Raw genomic sequence first — 27,665 nt, forward strand, 5'->3', positions numbered from 1 at the left:
CGTGTTTCAGCCAGTGCTTGCAGCAGGGTTTCATGGTCTCTCTCAGATTTTCCACGAGTGTGCTCAAGGCGATTGGTGCGGATTGTATGCATTTTTGCATTTGCATCAACCTCTGCGATACGATGGAGAGTTGTTCTGCCCTGAATCTCGTTTTGGGCAACTCTACGGACCAGAATTGGAAGAATTCTGTCTGCCGAGCTTCCTTCGCTTATGTTGTAGAAGCTTCGGTATCCATTAAACGGCATAGGTTGGTCTTGCTCTTCGCTCCAGGTTTCCAAGCTCTCTACCCAAGGAGGCGTCGGACTTTGAAAAGCCGGACGAGGGTTAGGATTCGGAACAAGATCTATCGGGGTAGGTTCTCCACTTCAGGTTCGGAGTCAGAACTATCAGCAAAGCCTTCAGCTTGGTGACCATCCACAGGGATTGGGTGATCATTCTCTGGCTCCTCTCCGAGCCATCCATCATTGCCATGGTTAGGGTAGTACGGGTCGTCGTAGGGATGGAATCCAGCCATGATATCTACGCGAGAGAAGGGAATATAGGAAATAACTAAGTAGACGTACTAACTAGATAATTATAAGATGATCTTTATCAGATACTTCAATACATGCTTAGTGCATACTAGTTATATGTATTCGGGACAGGATATACCTTCGAATAAGCGACCCTAACCCTAAGTCCACAACCCAACGAGGAACAGGAAGTAAAGCAAAGATCCACAGATTCTAAGTCTATGACGTCCTGGATACATATAATACTTAATGTATCCACTAAGCAATTATTGACCTATTGATAAAAATCTATTTAGTTCTCAGATAAGTAATTATAGTAACACCAAATACCCCTATGGTATTTCATTGGGGTAGTGTTGGTAAGTTTTTAGACTTGTTGCCACGTCACAACCATTCTTGGGCATATGCTAATCACTCCTCGGACCAGCATAGTTGATCAGGTTATGCCATTCCCAGGACTGACCATACATCCCCAAGCTTATTTGTGATATTCAACAATCGTAATACTTTTGTTCTTGTCATTGTGACACTGATTTTAGTAAGAATGCAAGCACGTATACTTTATATAAGAAACTTTTTATTTCTAAAAGTATAGTTATTTGAAAATGTTAAATCAGAGACCTTAGTCCCAATGCATTTATAGTTTGTATATCTTATGTGGTCTGATATACTTAGTTCACTATAAACAATGCTCTGATAATAATCTGTCACACCCCCAAACCAAGGATGGCGGAAACGTCCGGGGGTGGAGGACTTCATGTATAGTATCACAACAACGAGTATAATAGTGCTCAATGTAATTACAACCAATCATAAATATAATTGGAAAAGTTACACCAAAGCATATGTTTACATGATTCAAATCAATTACATTATGATGACAAAATGAACTGTTTGACGATTTATCGTCCCATCCTCAAAACGCTGTTGATTTCCTGTTTCACTGAATTCCTGAGAATACAAGTAGTTTTGAAAAAGTGTCAACAATTAAGTTGGTGAGTTCATAAGCTTTTGATAGTAAGAGTTTGAAAACCGATCTTTGTAATGAGTTGTATGTTACCAAGAAAAATCCAATATTTTCCTTATAAAAGTTATGTGGTCCTAAATACCAGGACCTAGAATAAACAAGTATTTGTCATACTTAAAGATATAAAAGTGGTTTTAAATCGGCATAAAACCCTTTTTAAGTTGAGAAAATCCCGTAATGGACGTTGTGTAGACTTAAATACCAAGACTGAAAGTGTATAGTAATATCCGTACTTATTGATAATAAAAGTGATTTTAAATCGACATAAAACCCCTTTTGATTTATAAAAATTCCCGTAAACTTTATGTGTTGTTAACTCCCTATGTGAGTCGCTATAACCATACTATGACTGAATGAACCTGCCACGGCGTTCCTCAGGCGCCGAAAATTGTTATGACATTTGTCACCCGTAGACCTGCAGGTCCCACTGTAGCTAACAGCAAGGTGTGGGGTGTCAAACCCAATATAGATCTATACACAACTATCACGTTCTCCCTACAAGAGACTCTGGTTATAACTACCAGGAATTTTAAACCGTACTCTAGGAGTACTGAGAAGATTGTCTCACAATTTAAGTTAACAAGTTTACGTGTGGTGTGCATGAGTGTAAAGCCTTTTTCTATGGGAATAAAACCTTCCGAAATGTGTTTGTTGTGTTGATGGAAACATAAACCATACCTATTATAGTTTATCAAAACAAGGGTAGTAGTAGTAATGTATGTAAACTATACTTAACATAGTTTATCCAAATGTTTGTATGTAATGGACGTACTTTGATTATAACAATTTGTTATTTCTATGCTTTATCTAGAAAAATCCATTTGTTAATTGTTGTATGTCCTTATTCTAAGACAAAATGTCATATAATGCAATAACATATAATCACATAAAGATATACACCTTGCTCAACATGTTACAAGGTGTGATGAAGTTGATAGCATTTTTCTGTTGTTAACAATCTCTATTACTGTTCTTAGGAAATTTTTAGAAAACTCATCAAAGGTCCAAATCAGAATCCGTAAACTCTGAGAGTTTGGAAAATGAGTCTAGTTTGTTCATAAATTTTATTATGATTTTTAATGACCTCCAACTTGTGTGAAAAAGTCCATAACCACAGACTGGTCCGGATTGATGTTTGAAATGATAGGCAGTTTTGTAAAAATCACCATAAATTGTAGAAAAATCTTATAGTGATGTGCAAGTAGCCATTTTAAAGCTAAGAACTTGAACTACTTGCACCTTGTACAGTTTTGAAAACAAAAATGTTTAAGTTGACCAAAACAATCCGTGAATGAAGTCCAACTTTTCTGTTGAAAGCTGTTAGAAGAATTTAGTTGTGTTCTTAGTGTTTTAACTTGTATTCCCCCCCTTAAAACGTAAGAAAACATGAAAATGTAGGGGTATGAACTCACCTTGTGTGATTTCAGTGGATGAGTTTTGGAGAAGGGAAATGTTCAACTCAAGAACACTTGAAGAAGTCTTGAAGATTTCGAGAATCTAACACCAAAGGGATGGAATTTGTGTGAGCAACCCATGATTTGAGTAGAATGAAGTGTAATAATCACAAGGAGGATGAGTTACACTTACCAAGAGTGGAAGAAAACTTGATGATCAGCCTTGAAATCCCGAAATTGAGAGAGAAAGTTGGAGAGAAAAGTTGTGTTTGATCTTTGGTGGAAATGAGTGAAGTGGGTGAAATGAAGAGAGAGAGTGGGAGTCTTTCAGCTCTTTGGACGAGATAATGGCTGAAAAATGATGAGAAAGTACCTTGACATGACCAAGGTAGGGTGGGAGGAGTGGCTGGCCATAGAGTGGGTGAGGGGGGGGGGGGGGGGGGGGGGTTGCTTGTGTCATAAAGTAAAGGAAGGTCAACACTCCACCTTAATTACTCCAACCACTAAATCTTGGATAAGATTTGCATTAAAAACGTGATTAATTAAGACATATGGGTCTTAATATGTTAAAATAAAGTTTTGGGTGGAAATCCCTCGTTAAAATAATTAAAGACGGGCTTAAAACTGAGTCGGGGTCGAAAACCGGGTAGAAAAACGCAAAATCCGAAGTCAGGAGGTGATTCCGGTCTTGGTCGCTGAAGTGGACCCGAAGTGGAGCTCAGTAGCGGATGCAGAAGGAAGGCGCTGCGGTCCGAAGTTAAGAGGTTGCGGTCCGAAGTCAGGAGAACCGGAAGCGAACATCGGATGCGGGCTCCATGCCGCTGCGGTCGGTGGCTGCGGTCGGCGGCTGCTGGCTGCGGCTTGCTGGCTGCGGCTAGATGGCCACGGCTCCTCAAGGAGACTCCGGTTCAAGGAGGGTTTAATCCCTATAGAAGGGCTCCGGCCCTAAGAGGCTATTTTCCAAGGTATCTTCCCGTTTCACATGGTTTTTCACCAAGTCAAGTGTCGGGACGCCCCAATTGATTACAAAAAGATCAAGAGAGGTTTTGAGAGAGATTTGGGAGAGATTTGACATACTTGGAGAGATTTCTCATTCAGAGAGAGATTTGGGAGAGATTTGACATTCTTGGAGAGATTTCTCATTCAGAGAGAGATTTGGGAGAGATTTCACATTCTTGGAGAGATTTGGGAGAGATTTCACATTCTTGGAGAGATTTGGGAGAGATTTGACATTCTTGGAGAGATTTCTCATTCAGAGAGAGATTTGGAAGAGATTTCACATACTTGGAGAGATTTGGGAGAGATTTGTCATATAGAAAGATAGAGTGAAAGAGATTAAGAGAGGTTCTATTTATGACCATTTTGAGTGTCCGGCTTCGCAACGCAAGGTCGGTAAACCCCGTTAAGCCATGTTTTAGTGTCCTACACACTCCCGATGAGTGTGCAATAGTGTTTTTATCTCTTTGGTTTAATTTTTAGCACTATCAAGGTTAAGGAAAATTAAACACACGAATTTTCCAATTGATGTTTTCTCATTAAATTAGCGAATTGTTCAGTAGTTACATAACGTAAACCCTAATATACAAGGGTTGACTGCGTTGACTGGTTTGACTTGTTGACTTAGTTCGACTTTGACTTGACCAGAATTTGACGGTTGTCACATTTATGAACCTTGGAAAATCAATTTTGCATGTATCTTAGTCAAACATAGATCCAAGGTTTCTAGGGTTGCATGTACACCATAGGAGTGTTAGAATGCTCAAAACCCATCAGTGGTATTAAAGCCTAGGCTTGTTTGTTTGATACTTGATGCAAAATTATGGAAAAAAAAAAATTGTTTTTCAGCATTCTGCAGCATGAACTCGCCGAATCCATGGGGAGACTCGACGAGTCCATGAGTAAATTCATCCTACTCGACGAGTAGGTTCATGCACTCGACGAGTAGGAGCCCCAGAATGCCGTTTTTCTAGTTTTGCTGCTGGAAATGGAATAGAAACATTACCCTAAATTGTTTTGGTGTTATAAAACTTGTTTTAGATGGTGTAATGTTTATGCTAATCCATTTACAATGGCTATTATCAAAATTTTAAGTTTTATATAAGTTATTTATGATTCTTAAAATAGTTGATAATCATGTTCTTGAACTTATGAGTTTAGATGATCATAGGAATAGTTTGTAACCTACTTGGTAGTTTAATTCTTGATCATTATGTGTTTTAATGGAGTCCATAACTTGTCCTCAAGTTATGGAAAACCAAAGGTCACACTTTAATTAAAATCATTAAAAGAACACAAGAGTTATAAAATGAAGAGTCTTCATTTTAATACTCTATTAACTCATAAGTTATGAGAAATAAAAAGTTTTGAAAGTTTACAAAACTTGCCCTCAAGTTTTGGAACAAGTAAAGTCATATTAAAAACTTTAGTTCCAACCCTTAGAATTTTAAAAGTTAAAATTCAACCCTTATACTTTATAATATTATAAGTTAATAATATATATATATATATATATATATATATATATATATATATATATATATATATATATATATGTATAAGAACAAAGTCGTCTTACCATTAGTAGGCCTCATTCATGAAGTCGGTCTATAAGGGGGGTATAAGGTTGTTGCTTATAAAATGGCAACTTAATGGGTCTCCATTCTCACCCACCGCTTCCTTGATCGTTGGAGGGTCGTTAGCCGAAAAGGTAGGACAAGGACTATAATTCTCATAAAAGTATTATGAATATACTAAAGTAACTAAACCTTTATTAATTCCCAATCTTAGTTACTTTAGGAAAATGTGAATAAGGTGCTAATCCATGAAATTACACATTGCACTTTGATTAAGTCGTTAGTGGAGCGTGTGTGGTTAACCGACACACTAACCTGGACTTACCAAGGTAGGCAAAGGGTGACTTAATGTTTATCATAGTATCGTTGGAGCGTGTGTGGTTAACCGACACTTTGATTGAGGGGTAATATATTAAGGGTATCAAGTAATTTGCATGGTTACTTCACACCTTGTTTTGTGATCCTCGGCATCCCAGTCACAAAACCTGAAGGGCACACTCGAGATTGAAACATGCCATTGAAAAGTTCAATGAATCTCAAAGAATCTAGGAGTTTCAAAACCAATTAAAACCTAATAATAATTATTTTGTTTTTCATGGTGGAAATTGGTGAATCGTCATTCACCTACCTTCAAATATTATATAGCTTAGATTACGGCATCCCTCTTCTAAGTTATAAAATATTGCGTTGGGTCCTAGCCTTAATATTACATTTGGGTGTTTTATTAAGGACTATCCTTATATCTAATCTAAACTAGTCCTTCTTCTTTTCAGATGTCTTCCAACAATTCTGCTTCTGGCTCAAACCCTACCGGCTCCTTCTCTCTCATGAATCTTGGTGGGAGAGTCATCTTTGATGGATCCAACTTTATGGATTGGATTAGAAACATCAGGATGGTCACTAGTTATGAGGACAAAGAATATGTCCTTGATAAGGAGCTGAAGGAGATTAATGAGTCCACTGCTACTCCAGAGGAGATTGCTGCATTTAAAGCACATGAAAGGGATGCTACCAAGGTAGCATGCATCATGATAGTCAGTATGACAGCTGAGCTCCAAAAGTCCTATGAGGACTACTACCCTTTCGAGATGTAGATGGATTTGATGGACCGCTACCATCAAAATGCTCGTCAAGAAAGGTATGAAATAATCTCCTCCATGATAACTACCCGAATGAAGGATGGTGAGACCATCATGGGCCACATGCAGAAAATGCAAAGGTATGTGGACCGTTTGAAGAAACTAAACGTTGACTTTCCTGAGGAGATGGCAATAGATATTATTTTGCACTCCTTACCTTCATGTTATGATCAATTTCAAATGACATACCACATGAACAAGGAAGAAGTTACACTTAGTAAACTTCAAGGGCTTCTTAAGACTGCAGAAATTAGTCTTAAAAGCAAGTCGGGTGTTACTACTCCTACTCCTACTCCTACTGCGGCTCCTATCTTGACAATCGGGCAAGGCAAAAGAAGGAAGAGGAAGAACCCTTCTATGGGTACCAAGGGTAGGACCCTTGATGGCTCCTCTTCAAGCAAAACCAAGAAAGGTTTTGTCACTCCTTCTGCTAACCCTAATGAGGCTGAATGCTTCTATTGTCATGAAAAGTCGCACTGGAAGCGAAACTGCCCAAAGTACCAGCAAGATCTTAAGGATGGGAAAGTAAAACCCAACCATGCAGGTATTTACACTATATTGTCTAATAACTCACCTCATTCTAGGTCTTGGGTCCTTGATACAGGTTGTGGTATTCACATATGTACTGATTTGCAGGGACTAAGAAGAAGTGAGAATGTGGAGCATGGAAAGATAAACTTGATCATGGGGAACAGGAAAGCTTCACCTGTCACCAAGATAGGAGTTTATTCCTTATTGCTAAGTAGTGGGTTTACATTAGATTTGAATAAATGTTGTTATTCGCCAGAAATGGCAAAAAAATGTTATTTCCTTTCATGCATTGTATAAACAAGGTTTTACCTTTTATTTTGATAATAATAATGGTGGTATCGATGATTTCTTTAACAATGTTCTTTATTTTAAAGCATTACCTTGTGATGGTGTGTATGAAACTGTATCTGTTGTAGATAACTTAGGAAATAATGTATTGTGTATTGATTCATCCACTAGCTTAGATAAAGCATCTTTATGGCCTTGTCGTCTTGGACATGTGAGCAAGAAACGCATAGGCCAACTCCAAAAGGATGGAGTCTTGGAGTCATTCGACCTAAAGTCGGATGATAGTTGTGAATCTTGTTTACTTGGTAAAATGAAAAAGTCATCTTTTACTAGCACTTGTGCTAGGGGTGAAGGTTTGTTGGACCTCATACACACAGATGTGTGTGAAACCTTCAGAACCGCCACAAGAGATGCTAATCGCTTCTATGTGACTTTTATTGATGATTTTAGTAGATATGGATATGTCTACTAATCAAGCATAAGTCAAAAACCTTTGAAAAGTTCAAAGAGTTTAAGCAAGAAGTGGAAAATCAATTGGGCAGGAACATTAAGATGCTTCGATCCGATCGAGGTAGTGAGTATCTTAGTACTGAGTTCCTTGACTATCTTAAGGAATGTGGGATTGTCTCACAATTGACACCACCCAGGACACCACAGTTGAATGGTGTAGTTGAGAGGCGCAATCGGACCTTGTTAGACATGGTTCGTTCCATGATGAGTCGAGCTTCGCTACCAATCTCATTTTGGGGGTATGCCTTAGAGAGTGCCGCCCATATCCTTAATCTAGTCCCTACAAAGAAGGTTGCCAAAACACCTCACGAGATGTGGACTGGAAAAGTTCCCAATCTAGATCACATCAAGATTTGGGGTTGCGAGGCTTTCGTGAGGCGCGAGACTCACGACAAGCTCGAACCTCGAAGTGAGAGGTGTATTTTCATCGGCTACCCACAGAAATCCTTTGGTTACATCTTCTACAGACCAAGTGATAATGTGGTCTTTGTAGCAAGAAGAGGAGTCTTTCGTGAGAGAGAATTCATAAGCCAATGAGACAGTGGGAGGCAAATTGACCTTGAAGAAATTCAAGAGTCAATTGGTGAAGGAACCTCAAACCCTAGCCCTCAACCTAAGGAGGAAACTCCTGTTGAGCCGACTGAAGAGTCCGTACCTTTGAGGCGTTCCACCAGAGTTAGGAATGCACCTGAGCATTATTATGGTTTCCATATTACTGCAGAAGGTCATACCCTTATCAATGATAACACACTGGTAAATCTGGATGAGCCTAACAGCTATACGGAAGCCATGGCAGGCCCTGAGGCTGCTAAATGGAAAGAGGCTATGGATAGTGAGATACAATCCATGTATGACAATCAAGTTTGGAACTTGGTTGACAATGTACCTGATCGTAAGACAGTTGGGTGCAAATGGATCTTCAAGAAGAAGACCGACATGGATGGTAATGTACACACTTATAAAGCACGACTGGTTGCAAAGGGTTATTCTCAAACTCCGGGAGTTGACTATGATGAAACCTTTTCTCCAGTGGCCAAGATTAAGTCTATTAGGGTTATGTTAGCCATTGTTGCATTTCATGACTATGAAATATGGCAAATGGATGTCAAAACCGTTTTCCTTAATGGGAAGTTGGCTGAGGATGTTTACATGGTTCAGCCAGAGGGTTTTGTCAGTACAGAGTACCCTAATAGGGTGTGTAAGCTTGAGAAATCCATATATGGATTGAAACAAGCACCTCGTAGATGGAATCTTTGTTTCGATGAGAAAGTCAAAGAGTTTGGCTTTTCAAGATGCGAAGATGAATCTTGTGTATATGTCAAGGCTAGTGGGAATATAGTTAGCTTTTTGGTATTGTATGTGGATGACATACTACTCATAGAAAATGACATCCCAACCTTGCAGGAAGTAAAGTCCTGGCTTGGGAAGTGTTTCGCTATGAAGGACCTTAGAGAAGTTGCATGTATCCTAGGGATAAGGATTTTGAGAAACAGGAGTAAAAGACTAATTGGACTTAGTCAAAGTATCTACTTAGACAAGGTGCTGAAGAGGTTCAGCATGGATAATTCCAAGAAAGGAGATTTACCTATCCAGTGTAATGCCAGACTGAGTAAAACTCAGAGCCCGAGTACAGAGGCTGAGATAGTTGAGATGAGTCGAGTCCCATATGCTTCCGTTGTAGGCTCGATCATGTATGTTATGACTTGTACTCGTCCTGATGTTGCCTTTGCTTTGAGCATGGTCAGCAGATATCAGGGGAATCCTGGCAAGGCTCACTGGACTACGGCAAAAAATATTCTCAAGTACCTGCGAAGGACTAAGGAGTGGGTCCTTACCCTTGGTGGGAGTAATGACTTGAGAGTAGCAGGGTATAGTGATGCTAGCTTTCAGACTGACAGGGATAACTTCCGCTCTCAGTCGGGCTGGGTCTTTACCCTAAACGGAGGGGCAATTAATTGGAAAAGTTCCAAGCAAGATACAGTGGCTGATTCCACTTGTGAATCAGAGTATATAGCAGCAAGCGAGGCAGCAAAGGAGGCTATATGGCTAAAGAACTTCATTGGAGACCTTGTAGTTGTACCAGCTATTAAGGAGCCCATGGAAATTTTTTGTGATAGTGAAAGTGCAGTTGCCTTAGCAAAGGAACCAAGGGATCACGGGAGATCCAGATACATCGACAGAAAATATCATTTCATCAGACATCGAATAGAAGAAACAATCCTCGTGGCGAAGAGGGTATCATCAGATGAGAACCCAGCAGATCCCCTCACGAAGGGACTGAGTAGGGTTAAGCATCTTCAGCATACAAGGCGCATAGGGCTAAAGGATGATATTAGTTTTTAGAAGTTAGATAATTATGGAATTTGTAAAATGTAATTGACATTTGATGATAAATAAAAGTTGTTATTTATGAGTAAAGTGTTGCTATCTCTTGTCAATCTTTTACTAGAATTTCATTTTGCATGTTTTGACTTCCAGAATAATTATGTTATGGTATATATCATATTATTCAAACTCTACACAGTCGGTCATATGTCGGAAGTAGATATGAATCAAGACTGTCACGAGTTGGTTTGTAGAGGTTCAAGTTGTTGAACAAAGTGGTGCTACAACACTCATGAGTGCTCATAAGTTCTGAGTATTGGATTCAACCCACGCTCACTGGAATCACTTCATGGAATTTATCTCGAGTGATCGTGAGACGGTAATATCATATAAGTCTTAAAACCTAGAGATATGATTTGTTGCCTATGAGTTGGTTATACATTGATTGTACGAAAACGCATTGGTAACTCGATGTTATAAAACATACCTTTGTGTGTAATTCAACAAGTAGTAGAACAAACATATGAGTCGAAGTGTATATGTTCCTTCTAGGATTAGAAGCGATATTTGGGCCCCTCGATGATTTTGTTTTGACCTATGTACCGGGCCCGGTCAGAACTAAATTGATGGACTCACCTTGTGTGATATCAGGGGATGGATGATGAAAGAAGTGTTCAACTCAAGAACACTTACAAAATGCTTGAAGATTCGAAGACCTAACACAAATATGATGATGTTTGTGTAAGAAACCCATGATTTAAGTAGAAAGAAGTGGAATAATCATGTGTAGGATAATATTACTTACCAAAAGTAGATGAAGAACTTGTGATCAGCCCTTAAATTCTCGATATTAGAGAGAGAAAGTGAGAGAGAATGGATTTTGCTTCTTGGTGGAGAGTGAGTATGGTGGGAGGAGAGATAAGGGTTTTCTATCTTTTGATCAAGATACTTGGCTGGAAAAGAGTGGGAAAAGGACAATTGATTGACTAGGTAAGGTGGAATAGTGACTGGGGATGGTCATGGAGTGGGTATGGGAGGTAACTTGTGTCGTTGCCCTATGGATAAGTCAACACTCCACCTAAATATCTTACCTACTAGATTTTAATCTTAGATAAAGATCACCCTCAAAACGTGATTATATTATGAATATATAGTGTCTTATATGTCGAAATATAAGTTTGGGTGAAAATCTCACGTAAAAATCATGAAAAACGGGCCTAAAACGAACTCGTGGTCGAAAACCGGGTGAATTGGTCCTTCCTACGAAGCTTCTCGGATGTGGGCCGGAGGTTCGGTCCCTGCTGCTGGACCCGAAGGCGAAATGCCCCGAAGGCGAAATGGAACGAAAGGGGGAGGTTCGGGTTCAGTTCTAGAGGCTTCGGGTTCGGTCCTTCATAGTTCGGTTCTTAGCACCTTCGGTCCTTAGCACTTTCGGTCCTCAGCAGTTCGGTCCCTATAGGTTCGGTCCTTAGTAGGTTCGGTTCTAAGGGCTGTTTTACTAATTATTGCTCCGTTTTAAGTGGTTTTCGACCCGGTTAAGGGTCGGGATGACCCGAATGATTATGAAAAGTTAAGAGAGATTTGGGAGAGATTTGGGAGAGATTAAGATTGATAAAGAGAGATCGGTAGACACTTTGTTTATAATATTTTTGAGTGTTTAGTTTCGCAATGCAAGGTCCGTAAACCCCGTTAAGCCATGTTTAAGAGTCTTACACACCCCCGAAGGGTATGCAACATTGATCTATCGTTTTGCTACATCACTTACCCCGATTAGGGTTTAAGAATTCTAAACATACGAATTTTCCAAGTGACACATTTTATTAAAATAGCGAGTTGTACAACATTTAACGTAATGTAAACCCTAATATACAAGGGTTAGCTGAGTCGACCGGTTTGACTTGTTGACTTTATTTGACTTTGACTTGACCAGAGATTGACGGTTGTCACATCATCCCCTCGTTAGAAGGAATTTCGTCCCGAAATTAGTATTTTGACTGGGACCTCAAGTGTTTGGGAAGAGGTGTGAGTATTTTTGTTTCATCTGATCCTCACGTTCCCAGGTGAATTCGGGTCCTCGTTTAGCTTTCCAACGGACCTTCACAATAGGAATACGACTTTGTTTCGTTCTTTTGATCTCTCGATCCATGATTTCGACTGTATCTTCCACGAAGTGGAGACTCTCGTTAACTTCAATTTCTTCGAGTAGTATCACGAGAGTCTCATCGGACAGACGCTTCTTTAGGTTTGATACGTGAAAGGTATGATGTACTTTATTAAGTTCCTGAGGTAGTCGAAGTTTGTATGCCACTGGGCTGATCCTGGCAAGGATTTCAAATGGTCCGACGTACCTTGGATTTAGTTTCCCACGTTTACCAAAACGTATCATCCCTTTCCAAGGGGAAACTTTCAGTAGTACTCGATCACCAACCTGGAATTCCAAGGGTTTGTGTCGTTTATCCGCGTAGCTCTTTTGTCGATCTCGAGATGCTTTCAGCCTTTCTCGGATCTGGACGATCTTTTCCGTTGTCTCCCTTATGATTTCAGGACCAGTGAGGGTGCTATTAGGGACTTGCCCCCTAGCTACCTGTGTGTCCGCCACTTCTGCCCAACACAGGGGTGATCTGCACTTTCGACCATAAAGAGCTTCAAATGGAGTGACCTTAATGCTAGTGTGATAGCTGTTGTTGTAGGAGAATTCGATAAGCGGAAAATAGGTATCCCATGCTTTACCAAATCTATCACACAGGCTCTTAACATGTCTTCTAGCGTTTGTATGGTTCGCTCGCTCTGTCCGTCGGTTTGTGGGTGGTAGGCCGTACTCATGTCAAGCCTAGTTCCCAGAGATTTATGTAAAGAGTGCCAAAACCGTGAAGTAAATCTACTATCCCTGTCAGAGATAATGGATATTGGCACGCCATGCAGCCTTACTATCTCTCTGATGTACGTTCTAGTCAATTTTTCCATCTTGTCGGTTTCCTTTATCGGCAGGAAGTGCGCTGATTTGGTCAATCTGTCTACGATTACCCATATGGTATCAACCCCGCCCGTTGTCTTAGGTAGTTTGGTTATGAAGTCCATGGTTATTCGTTCCCATTTCCACTCAGGTATTTCGGGTTGCTGTAGTAGCCCTGACGGTTTCTGATATTCTACCTTGACCTTGGCGCAAGTCAAACACTTGCCCACATAGGTAGCAATCTGAGCTTTCATGTTTGACCACCAGTACAACTTCTTGAGATCCAGATACATCTTATCTGAACTTGGATGGATGGAATATCGGGTTTTGTGGGCTTCATTCATGACGAAGTCTCGGAACCCACCGAACTTCGGTGTCCAGATTCGGTTTATGAGATAACGAACTCCATCATCTTTGACTTCTAGGTTTTTATCCATTCCTCTTAATGCCTCACCTGACACATTTTCTGATTTCAATGCTTCTAGTTGAGCTTCCTTGATTTGTGTGGACAGGTGTGAATGGATCGTCATCGTTAGAGACTTTACTCGGCGAACCAAATATTCCTTTCTGCTTAGGGCGTCAGCCACCACATTGGCCTTGCCCGGATGATAGCGAATCTCGCACTCATAGTCGTTCAGCAGTTCAACCCATCTCCTCTGCCGCATGTTGAGCTCTTTTTGGTTGAGGATATGCTGAAGATTTTTATGATCGGTGAAGATAGTGCATTTTGTGTCGTAGAGGTAGTGCCTCCAGATCTTTAGAGCGAACACTACTGCTCCCAGTTCGAGGTCCTGGGTAGTATAATTAACTTCGTGCATTTTAAGTTGTCTTGATGCATAAGCGATGACCTTTCCTCTCTGTATGAGCACACATCTGAGACCTTGATTTGAAGCATCGCAATACACCACGAAATCTTCGGTTCCTACTAGGAGAGACAAGATCGGTGCGCTGCATAGGGCTTGTTTCAATGTTTGGAAGGCAACTTCTTGTTTATCTCCCCCACTTAAACATTACACCTTTTTGAGTCAAGGTCGTGAGTGGTTTCGCGATTTTGGAGAAGTTCTGGATGAATCTTCGGTAGTAGCCAGCAAGCCCTAAGAATTGTCGGATTTCCGACGGCGTTGTAGGTGCTGACCAGTTTTCGATTGCCTTGATTTTGGAGGGATCCACATGTATCCCTTTCTCGCTGACCACATGACCTAGGAAATCCACTTCTCGGATCCAGAATTCGCACTTAGAGAATTTCGCATAAATCTTCTCAGCTCTTAGTGTCTCCAATACTAGTCGCAGGTGTTGGCTGTGCTCTTCTTCGCTTCGTGAGTAGACCAAAATGTCGTCGATGGAGACGATGACAAACTTGTCGAAGTAGGGTCGACACACTCAATTCATCAGGTCCATGAACACACCAGGTGCGTTTGTTAATCGGAAGGGCATCACTACAAACTCGTAGTGCCCATAGCGAGTTCTGAAGGCTGTCTTGGGGATATCTTCTTCTTGAACTCGTAGTTGATGATAACCCGACCTCAGGTCGATTTTTGAAAAATAGCTCGCTCCTTGGAGTTGGTCGAAGAGGTCGTCGATTCGGGGTAGGGGATATCGGTTCTTGATGGTGAGTTTGTTTAACTCCCGATAATCGATGCACATGCGAAAAGATCCGTCCTTCTTCTTCTTCACAAATAGGACTGGTGCTCCCCAAGGTGAAAAGATCGGTCTGATAAACCATTTGCTTAACAGTTCGTTCAGTTAACTTGACAATTCTGGCATTTCTGTCGGTGCTAGGCGGTATGGGGCTTTGGCTACGGGAGTAGCTCCGGGGACCAAGTCGATTCGGAATTCGACTTGTCGTGCGAGTGGTACACCTGGAAGATCTTCTGGGAATACGTCGGGGAAGTTGCACACTTCCGGGATGTCTTTGATATCCTTCACCTCTTGTTTCTAATCTACTACGTGGGCTAAGAAGGCGTGGTATTCCTTTCGGAGATACTTTTAAGCCTTGACGCAAGAGATGATTTGTAAGTTTGCACTGGGTTTATCACCGTAGATGAGAAGGGTTTCGTCATTTGACAGATTAAGGCGAACGGCCCTTTCGTAACATAGAATGTCGGCACGATGAGAACTTAGCCAATCCATACAGATGATTACGTCGAAACTTTTTATTGTGACCGGCATTAAGTCAATTTTAAATGAATGGTTGTCTAGAGTGAGGGTACACCCTGTGTATATATCACTAGTGCGCTCTGCCTTTCCGTTTGTCATTTCTACGATGTATGTATCTTTTAGTGACTGGGGATTTTGTTTAAGTAATTGTTTGTATTGATGGCTCACGAAACTCCTCTCCGCTCCACTATCAAAAAGTACGCATGCATATGAGTTATTGAGAAGAAACGTACCAGTAACTACCGTGGGATCCTTGACTGCTTCCCCATGTCCTATAGCCAGGACTCTCCCCACGCCACCAGCATTAGGGGTGTGTGCCTTTGGGCAGTTTCTTTTGAAGTGCCATGCCTCTCCACAACCGTAACAGGCTTGACTTGCCCCCGTATTGGCGACTTGAGTGATTGGTTGAGCTGGCGCCTTACAGAAGCGAGCAGTATGCCCCTTCCTGCTGCAGTTGTTGCAGTGCATTTCCCGAAAATCACCTGTATGGTGAAAGTTCCACTTGTTGCATTTGGGGAGATTTCCAGCATATTGCTTTAGTGGTGCTGGAGTGGCAGGAGTCGTGGCAGCACGGACAACAACAGTCTGTTGCTTCTTGGCGGGGTCCTGCGCCGGTTGTTTCTTCTTGTTGCTCCAGAATTTCCTTTTGTTATATCCCCCTCTTGTTTGATCAGGGGTGGTTTTCACAGTGCCATGGTTGGCTCCATGGTCGATGAGTTGTTGAGCTAACTCCCTAGCACTGTCGAAAGTAGTTGGTCTTGAGGCCAACACACTATTCTGAATCTGAGGAGACAGTCCCCAGAGGTATCGCTCCACCTTCTTGTCCTCCAGAGTGACCATCGCGGGACAAAGGAGTGCCAGATCGTTGAACCGGGTAGTGTAGGTTTAAAGGTCAGAGTCCGACATCTTGAGGTTCCATAGTTCTTGTTCCAGTTTCTGCACTTGACCCCTCGGGCAGTATTCTTTCAGCATTATCGTTTTTAACTCTTCCCAGCTCATTGTGTTCGCCACCGCGAGTGTTAGTGACTTCACGTGGTTCTTCCACCAGGTAAGAGCTCTGCCTGAGAAAGTGCAAGTTGTGTATTTGACCTTGCTTGCTTCGGGGCAAGCACAAATCTCGAAGACCGTTTCAGTCTTCTCGAACCATTGCATTAAGGCGATGACGCCCCCGCTTCCGCTGAACAAATCGGGTTTGCCATTGGTGAAATCCTTGTAGGAACATTCTTTTGTACGCCCCGTACTGTCCCCATGGTTAGAGTGTATATCACCAGATCTGGAACCACCAGTGCCGTTTGTGCCGATTTGTGACATTGCGGCCGCTACGGCTGCTGTTACTGCAGCCTGGAACATCGCGGAATCGAACTGTGGAGGCGGCGGCGGAGGAGGTGGTGCTGCACTGCCGGAAGGTCTGGACTTTTTTTTTGGCGGCATAGTTCTGTCATAAGTTTTTAAAGACGAAAAGTTGGTAAGTCTTCAATAGTAATAACGAGTAGGGTGCTATCTGCGCTATCTTATCTGTATTATGTCCCGGCTTTGTTGTATTTGCAAGTAATTCATAATAAAAGTCTATATAAATAAACTTATGAATTTAGTAGTGGTGACTCAACCGAAATCTTGTGTTCTGTTCCATGTCTGACCCACTCCTAAGATTCGCTTGACGTGCCCCAGTTGCGTGTAATTAAAATTTTTAATAAACTGTTGAACCGAATGAGTCTGTCCTATGTCCACAACCAAACAAGGAACAGGTCCTAAGGCGGACTCACCATTTCTAGGTCGATCATTTCTTAATTACACATAACTTCGAGGTACACCCTAAGAATCTTAGAGTTATCAGTTGTAAATTATTTGTAATATCTATTACAATATCTAATGCCAAACATCCAATGAAATAAAATACATGTCAATTTCATTGATAAAACTTTTGTACATATTGTTTTAGGAAAGTTTGACCTCATAGAGGATCTACGTTACATTAACGTAAAGGAAAATTTTGGCAGCACAAAAGCCCTTTGAATAGTGTAATCACTTAATCGCAGGGTCGACTTACATGCAAAAAGAGTAGCACCAACGCATACCCATAAACCTACTCTACGAAGATGTGTAAGTAGCAATGAGTCCTACTCACGACGATCCGTCCCAAGTGCAGCTTGGGACGATGTCGATGCACCTTGTAGTTCTGCCAATCTACGCTCGGCTGCGACCACTCTCTCTTCGAGAGCCAAGTGTCTTTCCCGATACTCCTTTGCTTCTGCCCGAGCGGCGAGAAGGTCCTGGATGAGTTGATCCCTGAAGTAGGAGTCCCTCTCTAGGTCTCTGGTGCGAGTAGTGGTAGATTCTATGGTGGCCCCTAGCTCCCGAATTCGATCTGTCGTCGTTCTACTGCGATCATCGATGATCGTTATCTGTTGGGTCATGACTGGAAGAGCTCTATCAGCCGGTCCTCCATGGCTGAGGTCATAGTAACCTCGTTGGTCTCCGTATGGCGACCGTTGTCGCTGAAGGCGACTCCACCCTTCGATCGTGGTTGCCCAACGGGGTACGGGTCCGATGTGGTCGAACCGGTTCACGGGAACCCTTGCTATGTATGGAGGGTTAATGACCTCCGGTTCCTCTTCGTCTTCGTCTTCATCCATTTTTACTTCAATGTCTTCATCTCCTTCCTCTTCTTCCTCCTCTTCTTCTTCTTCTTGGTCCTCCTCAGGATCCTCTTCGGGATCTTCTTCGATCACTGCTTCATGTTCTTCTTCAATCCAGTCGGCATTCCCCTGATTGGGAAAGTACAGGTCTCCCGGCAAGTGGAATCCTGTCATGACGTCTGTGCGAGAATAGGGGTGTAGGAAATATGAAAAGAATCTAGGATGTTGAGTTATAAATTTACAAAATACTCCTATAGTATTTTAAATGTTATGTTTGGTTCTTAATGCATTCCTTGTAGGGTGATGTTAGGTTATTAGATTTGTTGCCCACTATCACTATCCCCCAGTATATGCAAGTCACTTCTCGGACAGATATAGTTGATCAAGCTACATCCATCCCAGACTTGATCACACATGCCAAGGTATACTCATAGTGTACAAATCCTCTTCTTTTACTTTATGTTCTTCTTAGTTATGACACTATGCAAGCATGTATGCAGGTACTTATACTTTTAACAAGAAACTATTTATTTTCTAAAAGTATAGGCGTTTGAAAATGTTTAATCAGAGACTTTTAGTCCCAAATGTGTTTATAGTTTGTATATCTTATGCGGTTTGATATACCTAGTTCACTATAAACGGTGCTCTGATACCAATCTGTCACGCCCCCAAACCAAGGATGGCGGAAACGTCCGGGGGTGGAGGACTTCATGTATAGTATCATAACAACAAGTGCAATAGTGATCAAAGTAAACACAACCAACATAAATATAATTGAAAAAGTTACACCATTGTATAAATTTACATGTTTCTAAATCAATTACATCATGTTGACAAAAATGAATTGTTTGACGCCTTAACGTCCCATCCTCAAAAGCAGCTAGTTACCTGTTTACTGATTTCCTGAGAATACAAGTAGTTTTGAAAGAGTGTCAACAATTAAGTTGGTGAGTTCATAAGCTTTTAAATGTAGTGATGAAAAGCCTTTTCTTGTAAAAGTGGTGTTTGTTTCAGAAAAATCCAATATTTTCCTTAAAGTGTGAATTGTAGTCTTAAAACCCAAAGACCGAAATGTACAAGTAATTTTCCATACTTATAGTAAAACAATGCAAGTTTAAATCGGCATAAACTCGTTTGATTTAGTGAAATCCCCGTAAATCCTATGTTTGTTAATACTTAATGTGAGTTATTATAACCACGCTATGACCTAGTTGGCCTGAAACGACGTTCTTCAGGCGTCGGAAATGTTATGACATTTGTCACCCGTAGACCTCGAGGTCCTACTGCAGCTAACAGCAAGGTGTGGGGTGTCAATCCCAATACAGACATATATACAACTATCACGCTCTCCCTACAAGAGACTCTGGTTACAATATAGGACTGAAGTGCGTTACTCGAAGAGTAATATGAAGCGAATGTCTCACAATTTAGTCATTAACGGATTTACATGTAATGAAATGAAAACCCTTTTTTTGTAATTGAAACCTTTTGTAACGAACTTGTTGTGTAAGTGAATCATAAACTATACCTATTCTAGTTTATCAACTAATGGTAGTGGTAGTGAACATAAACTATACTTACAATAGTTTATCAAATTGTTTATAATGCAATGGATATAAACTTTGTTTATTATAATTAATTACCACACTTGTGAAGGTAAAAGTCCTTTTGTTTTCTAATGTATGTCCAATTACCAAGACAAAATGACATATAATATAACACATATATTCACATAATGATACACACCTTGCTCAACAAGTTACAAGGTGTAAATGAAATTAGTAACATTTTTCTACTTTTAACATTTCTATTTCCTGTTCTTAGAAAATTTATAGAAAAATCATCAAAGGTCCAAATCAGAATCTGTAATTTCTGAGGGTTTGGAAAATGTGTCTAGTTTGTTCATAAATTTTATTATGATTTTTAGTGATGTCTAACTTGTGTGAAAATGTCCATATTCACAGACTGGTCCGGATTTGTTCTTGAAATGATAGACAGTTTTGTAAAAATCACCATAATTTGTAGAAAAATCGTATGGAGATGTGCGAGTAGTCATTTTAAAGGTATGAACTTGAACTATTTGCACCTAATACAGTTTTGAAAACTTAAATGTTTAAGTTGTCCAAAACAGTCCGTGAATGGAGTTAAACTTTTCTGATGAAAGCTGTTGGAAGAGTTTAGTTGTGTTCTTGGTGTTTTAACTTGTATCCCCCCCCCCCTAAAACTTAAGAAAACATGAAAAGATAGGGGTATGAACTCACCTTGTGTGATTTCAGTGGATGGATGATGAAGAAAAGGAGTGTTCAACTCAAGAACACTTAGAAAATGCTTGAAGATTCGAAAACCTAACACAAATATGATGATGTTTGTGTAAGAAACCCATGATTTGAGTAGAAAGAAGTGGAATAATCATGTGTAGGATAATATTACTTACCAAAATTAGATGAAGAACTTGTGATCAGCCCTTGAATTCTCGAGATTAGAGAGAGAAAGTGAGAGAGAATGGATTTTGCTTCTTGGTGGAGAGTGAGTATGGTGGGAGGAGAGATAAGGATTTTCTATCTTTTGATCAAGATATTTGGCTGGAAAAGAGTGGGAAAAGGACGATTGATTGACTAGGTAAGGTGGAATAGTGACTGGGGATGGTCATGGAGTGGGTATGGGAGGTAACTTGTGTCCTTGCCCTATGGATAAGTCAACCTACTAGATTTTAATCTTGGATAAAGATTACCCTCAAAACGTGATTATATTATGAATATATAGGGTCTTATATGTCGAAATATAAGTTTGGGTGAAAATCTCACGTTAAAATCATGAAAAACGGGCCTAAAACGAAGTCGTGGTCGAAAACCGGGTGAATTGGGCCTTCCTGCGAAGCTTCTCGGATGTGGGCCGGAGGTTCGGTCCCTGTTGCTGGACCCGAAGGCTAAATGCCCCGAAATGGCCCGAAGGCGAAATGGACCGAAAGGGGGAGGTTCGGGTTCGGTTCTAGAGGCTTCGGGTTCGGTCCTTCACAGTTCAGTTCTTAGCACCTTCGGTCCTTAGCACTTTCGGTCCTCAGCAGTTCGGTCCCTATAGGTTCGGTCCTTAGTAGGTTCGGTTCTAAGGGCTGTTTTATCAATTATTGCTCCGTTTTAAGTGGTTTTCGTCCCGGTTAAGGGTCGGGATGACCCGAATGATTATGAAAAGTTAAGAGAGATTTATAGAGAGATTTGGGAGAGATTTAGGAGAGACTAAGATTGATAAAGAGAGATCGGTAGAGACTTTGTTTGTAATCTTTTTGAGTGTTTAGCTTCGCAACGCAAGGTCCGTAAACCCCGTTAAGCCATGTTTAAGAGTCTTACACACCCCCGAAGGGTATGCAACATTGATCTATCGTTTTGCTACATCACTTATCCCGATTAGGGTTTAAGAATTCTAAACATACGAATTTTGCAAGTGACACATTTTATTAAAATAGCGAGTTGTACAACATTTAACGTAATGTAAACCCTAATATACAAGGGTTAGCTGAGTCGACCGGTTTGCCTTGTTGACTTTATTTGACTTTGACTTGACCAGAGATTGACGGTTGTCACATGATGCAACGTGGCAAAGTGATAGCCTATGCCTCAAGACAACTGAAAGAATATGAAAAGAATTATCCCACTCATGACCTCGAACTCGCTGCAGTCGTATTTGCCCTAAAGCTTTGGAGACATTATCTTTTTGGTACGAAATGCCAATTGTTTACCGACCACAAAAGTCTCAAGTATATATTCAGTCAACAAACTTTGAATATGAGACAACAACGAGCCATGGAGCTGATCAAAGGCTATGACTGTGAAATCTTGTATCATCCTGGAAAAGCCAATGTAGTTGCTGATGCTCTTACCAGAAAAGTTTATCGTAATAGTATGTGTTATACTATTACTCACACTACAGTAAAGTTCACTATTCTTGATGAACTAGAGAAATGGCAAGTAGAGGCTTTGAAGCCAGAAAATCTGATGAAAGAAGGGATGGTACATTACGCTGATGTTTTACTTGATGATCCACGGGGAATGAAGGTATTCAAGAATCGCCTATGGATTCCAAAGATTGGTGGATTAAGGCAGAAGATTTTAGATGAAGCTCATAAGTCAAAGCTGTCAATACATCCCGGTACAAGTAAAATGTACTATGATGTACGAGCTGATTATTGGTGGCCAGGATTAAAGAAGGACATTGGAAGATACGTGCAGGAATATTTGGTATGCTTACAAGTCAAAGCAGAGCACCAAAAGCCTTACGGAATTCCAGAAAGTCTTAGTGTTCCCGTGTGGAAATGGGAAGAGTTGTCCATGGATTTCATTACTAAATTGCGAAAGACTGCTAGACAGCATGATAGCATTTGGGTAATTATGGACCGGCTGACTAAAAGCGCACATTTTCTTGCCATGCGTGAAACGACTCCAATGGAGAAATACGCACAAGTATACTTAGATGAAATCGTCACGAGACATGGTGTGCCATTAAAGATCATTTCCGATCGTGATACGCGTTTCACATCTCACTTTTGGGCGAGTATGCAACGTGAATTGGGATCTCGAGTTGCTCTCAACACAGCTTATCATCCCCAAATAGATGGTCAGACGGAGAGAACAATCCAAACAGTAGAAGATATGCTTCGTGTATGTGTCTTGGAGTTCGGTGGTAACTGGGATAAGTATTTACCGCTTGTCGAATTTTCGTACAATAACAGTTACCACGCTTCAATCGGAATGCTACCATATGAAGCATTATATGGTCATAAATGTCATACTCCATTATGTTGGCGTGATGTAGGACAGAAAATCCTTAGAGGCCCTGAAATGAAAGCGGCCTAGGATCGACAAAAGTCCTATACAGAAAAGAGGAGACGACCAATAGAATTCCAGGTGGGTGATTTCGTAATGTTGAAGGTATCCCCATGGAAAGGTCTTATGCGATTTTGAAAGAAAGGAAAACTAAGTCCTAGATTTGTTGGTCCTTTCAAGATTATCCACAGAATTGGTAAACAAGCATACCGCTTGGAATTACCTGAAGATTTGGCAGGTATTCATGATGTATTTCATGTGAGTTATCTGCGCAAATGCTTAAGCATTTATGATGAAACGGTTCTGTTATCCGAGGTGAAGTTGGATAACAAGTTAAGATACGTAGAAGAACCTGAAAAGATCGTAAATGAAAGAACGACAGAATTGTGTAATAAAGAAGTAGAGTTGGTGCTTGTCAAGTGGAAACACCATCGAGGCCCAAATTATACTTGGGAAAATAAGAACGAGATAAAAGCGAAATATCCCCATTTGTTTTAATCGATGTAATTTCGGGTACGAAATCCTCAAAATGAGGAGGTATTTGTAACATACACGTTCAGTTATCGTGTATTGTAAATTATTAAAAGTAAATAATATTATGAAATTGAATGTGAAATTGAATGTTGAGTTCTAACAGATGGTTTTCACTAGAAATGAAGTAAAACTATGTTTAGAATCACTCATAAAATATTGGAAGTCTAATGACATTCCAATTAAAAGCCAAATAGTGAAATTTAGCGAAAATATAAAATTTGAAATAAGTAAAATTCTATTATTGATGGTTGTAGAGAATATCGTTAGAAACATTTAGGCGAAAACCTCGTCGAAATCCGAGTTATAACGAAGAAGTTACGACCAATCGAAGATCCGTGACAAATCCGGCAAACACTATAACGCGTAAAAAGTGAGTTATTAATAAACTACTTTTTAGCCTTAGTGATCTAAATGAAAGTCGTAGAACTCATTAAAATAATAAACTTTCATATAAAGAACTTTTAAATCTGACTTCGTATGAGGAAATTATGATTTTTCTAAGTTTCGGATTCGCAGTAGACAGCTAAAAACTCGAAGTAAAGATCGAGCCATATTTCGTCAAAACAACCTAAACGAGAATCGAAGGTCTCGTCAATAGTATTACAACGGTAAAAAGACTGACGAAAACGGGCGTCGAATGAAGAAGTTATGAATTTTTAACGGATTTTCCTGTCCCGGTCTGTTAAAAATGATAATATTAAAAATAAAGTCAAAATTAGCCGACGAAGTCTAAACGAAAGTTGTAGAATATATTTCCGCCTACACGTGCATATAAAGAACGTCAAAAACGGAGCCCGTATGCGAAAGTTATGGATTTTAGAAGGTTTGGGCTCAATTTCCGAGGAATCTCGCATGGATAAGCCTCATCTGGATAGGCCACGTCACCTGCTCTCGCAAACCGCCCCGTGTCCGACCTGATGAAGCGTCCGAAATAGTGTTCGAATCCGATACCGACGCGTGTTGCCTTCTGATTGGACCGAAGCCGCAGCCCAACCAGCGTCTGACGCGCCTTGCACCCGGTGGCGCCTTCCGAGCCTCGCTGCTGCTGTCGCGTGTCCTCTCTTCGGTCGAAGATCTGCGACGCGTGTCTTCAGCTCCTTGCTTCGGATCCGAGGCTCGCAGCTATATATAGTGGCTGCGAGACCTCCCGGGTATTTTTGGGAAAATTGCCATTTTTCACCATAAACTCAATATTTTAGCTATTTCCACTTCCCCCGAAGCCCCGGTATTATTTTTAACACCCGAAACACACCCCGAAGTGCCCGAGAAGCCCGAGAAATTTATCTTTTCGGTTTGAAGCTCTACCCTCGCAAGGCCCGGTTTTCAATAAAGCTCCCGGTTTTCAACAACGAAACTTTATTATAATAACGAAGTGCTGCACAAATTACTATTTTAACCCCCGGTTATTTCACGGTGAGTTCAATATATAGGAACAATTGTATGTTATGTGTTGTATGTGCTATGTGCTTTTCAGTGTTATTATTCTGGGTTATTTTCTCATGTTATTTTTATTCGCTATTTTGATAGCAAATGTAATACCTTTGACCATGTGATCAGTGAAAGGACTTAGATTCACATTGGTACTGATACAAGCCTCTGGCCATGTAGAACAGGTCTCCGTAAGAGAATGATTTCTATTCTATGGCATTGGCTGATGGTTAATCAGGGCGTGAAAACCTGAAATCTACCAAAATATTTATCAGAAATTGTATGTCTTCTGTGCCATTTGGGCCGAAGCGTTATTGATATTTATCAAGTATTGAAATTGTTAAGTCTCTTTGACTGTATACCTTTGAATCAAGTCACTGATTATTATGGAAAGCTTGTCACATGATTTCACATATGCCTTAGTTGTTCCTCTTTGCTTTTGCCATATTGAAGTATGTATATGGCATAACGTTATATTTTATCTATTATTGAACTCACTAAGCGTCACCGCTTACCCTCTCAATATTTTAATAAATTGCAGGCAATAAGCATCCAGTATAGCCATATACTGTCGGAAGAATTAGAATAGTTTATATTATTACTTTTGTATTTAAGTTTTAGTATGTATTAAATTTTACAATATCCTGGGTAGTTTTATAATAAACTTAAACTTAGTCGGTTTGTATCCAATGTTTTGTAATAAGACCATCTTTGTATAATAAAATATTATTTATGAATATGCATGTAGCATGTTTTGGAGTAATGAGGTGTAGAATTCATGAAAGTATAAGGAGATCTTTCAAAGTATAACGCATTAATTTCTCCCACACACATTCTGTATTCGGATTCATTTTTGTGATAATTAAATAAATCAACTTACACATTTTCTTCAAGTTCTTTACCTTCATTGTTAGAGTCACAAATAATGCTTTTAACTTTCTCATAACGTTCATAACTAAAACACCCATTATCAACCTCGCTTAATAGATCCAAAACCAATCTATCTTTCCAAGCTTTTGAAAACCCTTTACACAACCCACTCAAAACAACCAAATCAGGCCCACTAAGCTCTCTAACATCTCTTTAAAAACACCAAAAGCACCATCATAATCATCTGTTTGCAAGAATGATAAAATTAACATCTCCACAGTATCTTCAATTGGACGACAATTACTTTTCACCATGCTTTTATAAAGTTGAAAACCACGATCCGGGTTCTTTCGAGCACATTGGGCTTTAATTAGGGCAGAAAATGTTGAAGAATTTGGTACTAATTTCTGTTTATCAAGTTCTTTAACCAAATAAGCAGCTTTCTTGGTTTTTCCTTCGCTACAAAGTCCCAACAACAATGCGTTATAAGTCAAAATATTAGGTTTGACCCCAGTTCTTATCATTTCTTCAAAAATCTGATTACCCTTTTCGATTTTACTTGATTGGGAACATGCAGTGATTAATGTGTTGTAAGTTACAGTATTAGGATCCACATTTACCCTTTTCATTTCACGGAAAACTTTAAAAGCATCATGTAGTTTCCCTTCTTTACAGAATCCATGGATTATTGTGTTGTAAGTTATGGCATTTGGGCTGATTCCATTCTTCTCCATTGTAAGTTTCAACTTGATTGCGGTTGTTAAAATGCCTTGATTGATGTATGCAGTGATCAATGTATTGTAGGAGCAGACAAAAGGGTTCATTCCCATACCTTGCATTTCATCGAACACTTGGACTGCATTTCTCTAGTTTCCCTAATTGAACATATGCATTCATCACCATGTTGAGAGTGAACACATTGATTGTGATCTTGGATCTTCTCATTTGGTTGTAAAATGGTAACGCGATGTCTGCTCGATTGAAACTAAGTAGTGAACTCATATACATGTTACATGATTTAATGTTGGGAACAAATCTGTATTCCTTCATACGACAAAATGTATCTGTTGCATTCCTGAAATGCTTCATCTGTGCATACATTTTGAAAAGAGCATCGAAAACACGAGGAGTGGAATCACACATTCGATAAGAGTGAAGAACATCATCGAAGAGCTTAGAATGGAGGTTTACATCACAAGAGCAAGAACCGATAATCTTCTTTAAAATGGATTCAGCTGACACAAATTTACGATTCTTGGTGAGGATGTGGAGGATGATGGAATTTGTTTCGAGGGTGAGTAAACTAGGGTTGTGAAGCTCAATCCATTTGAAGAATTTTAGGTAAATGACGTAGTCGTTTTGAAGCTTTAACAGAATGTGTTTCACTCGTAATGAATTAGATTTGGTTAATAATTTATCTAGCTTAGCCCAATCAGAGTGAAGAAGATGACTGTGAGCTATGTTGCTGTAATCAAGATCTTGTCCTTTGGGTTCAAGGATAGTTCTATGGGGTATTGGAATAGGACTCCATTTACTTCTAAGGAGAGTAGAATTAGGGTTTTTCATGGTTGAATCAAGTAGAGTTGAAATGGGATTTTAATTTATATATTTTTAATGGAAAAACGGAGAAATAAAATATATGAAATAATAATGATTTTGAACCTGCAAAACTTAAGACGGCCTCTTTACAAGCAATGGTTGTCATCATCATGTGGGACCCATCAAGAGAGTGGACAAAGTTAGGAGGAAAGGCTGTTCTTTGTCTTTTCACCATCACCTTTTATAACCAAAAAAAAAAGTTATTTTTTTTGCATTTAGCATAATAAAGAAAAGGTTGCAGATATACCTTATCGGTTTCTCGTTGTAGTGTCAAAACTTGAAGAGATGTCTTAATCTACACATTTCAAAAAAACAACAAAAAATTTTTGGTTCCTATTAGCAAAAAAGCCAAAATACAGGGACTTTACTTGA

The 27,665-nt window shown here is 40.0% G+C and overlaps 1 long non-coding RNA gene and 1 pseudogene across 1 annotated transcript; both read right to left on the bottom strand.

The window, feature by feature from the left end:
- Nucleotides 1–1,346: 1,346 nt before the first annotated feature.
- LOC145159338 (uncharacterized) lies at nt 1,347–27,582 on the bottom strand. The gene is made up of 3 exons (XR_013737657.1): nt 27,541–27,582; nt 27,357–27,471; nt 1,347–1,463 (listed from the first exon to the last, which is right to left on the bottom strand). It is a non-coding gene; the product is annotated as an uncharacterized LOC145159338 (long non-coding RNA).
- On the bottom strand, nt 25,654–27,287 carry LOC145156182 (uncharacterized; annotated as a pseudogene).
- Nucleotides 27,583–27,665: the final 83 nt, after the last annotated feature.

Source organism: Lactuca virosa, chromosome 2, assembly GCF_052849685.1.
Source record: "Lactuca virosa cultivar CGN04683 chromosome 2, Lactuca_virosa_CGN04683_v6, whole genome shotgun sequence".
In the NCBI taxonomy this organism is placed as follows: domain Eukaryota; kingdom Viridiplantae; phylum Streptophyta; class Magnoliopsida; order Asterales; family Asteraceae; genus Lactuca; species Lactuca virosa.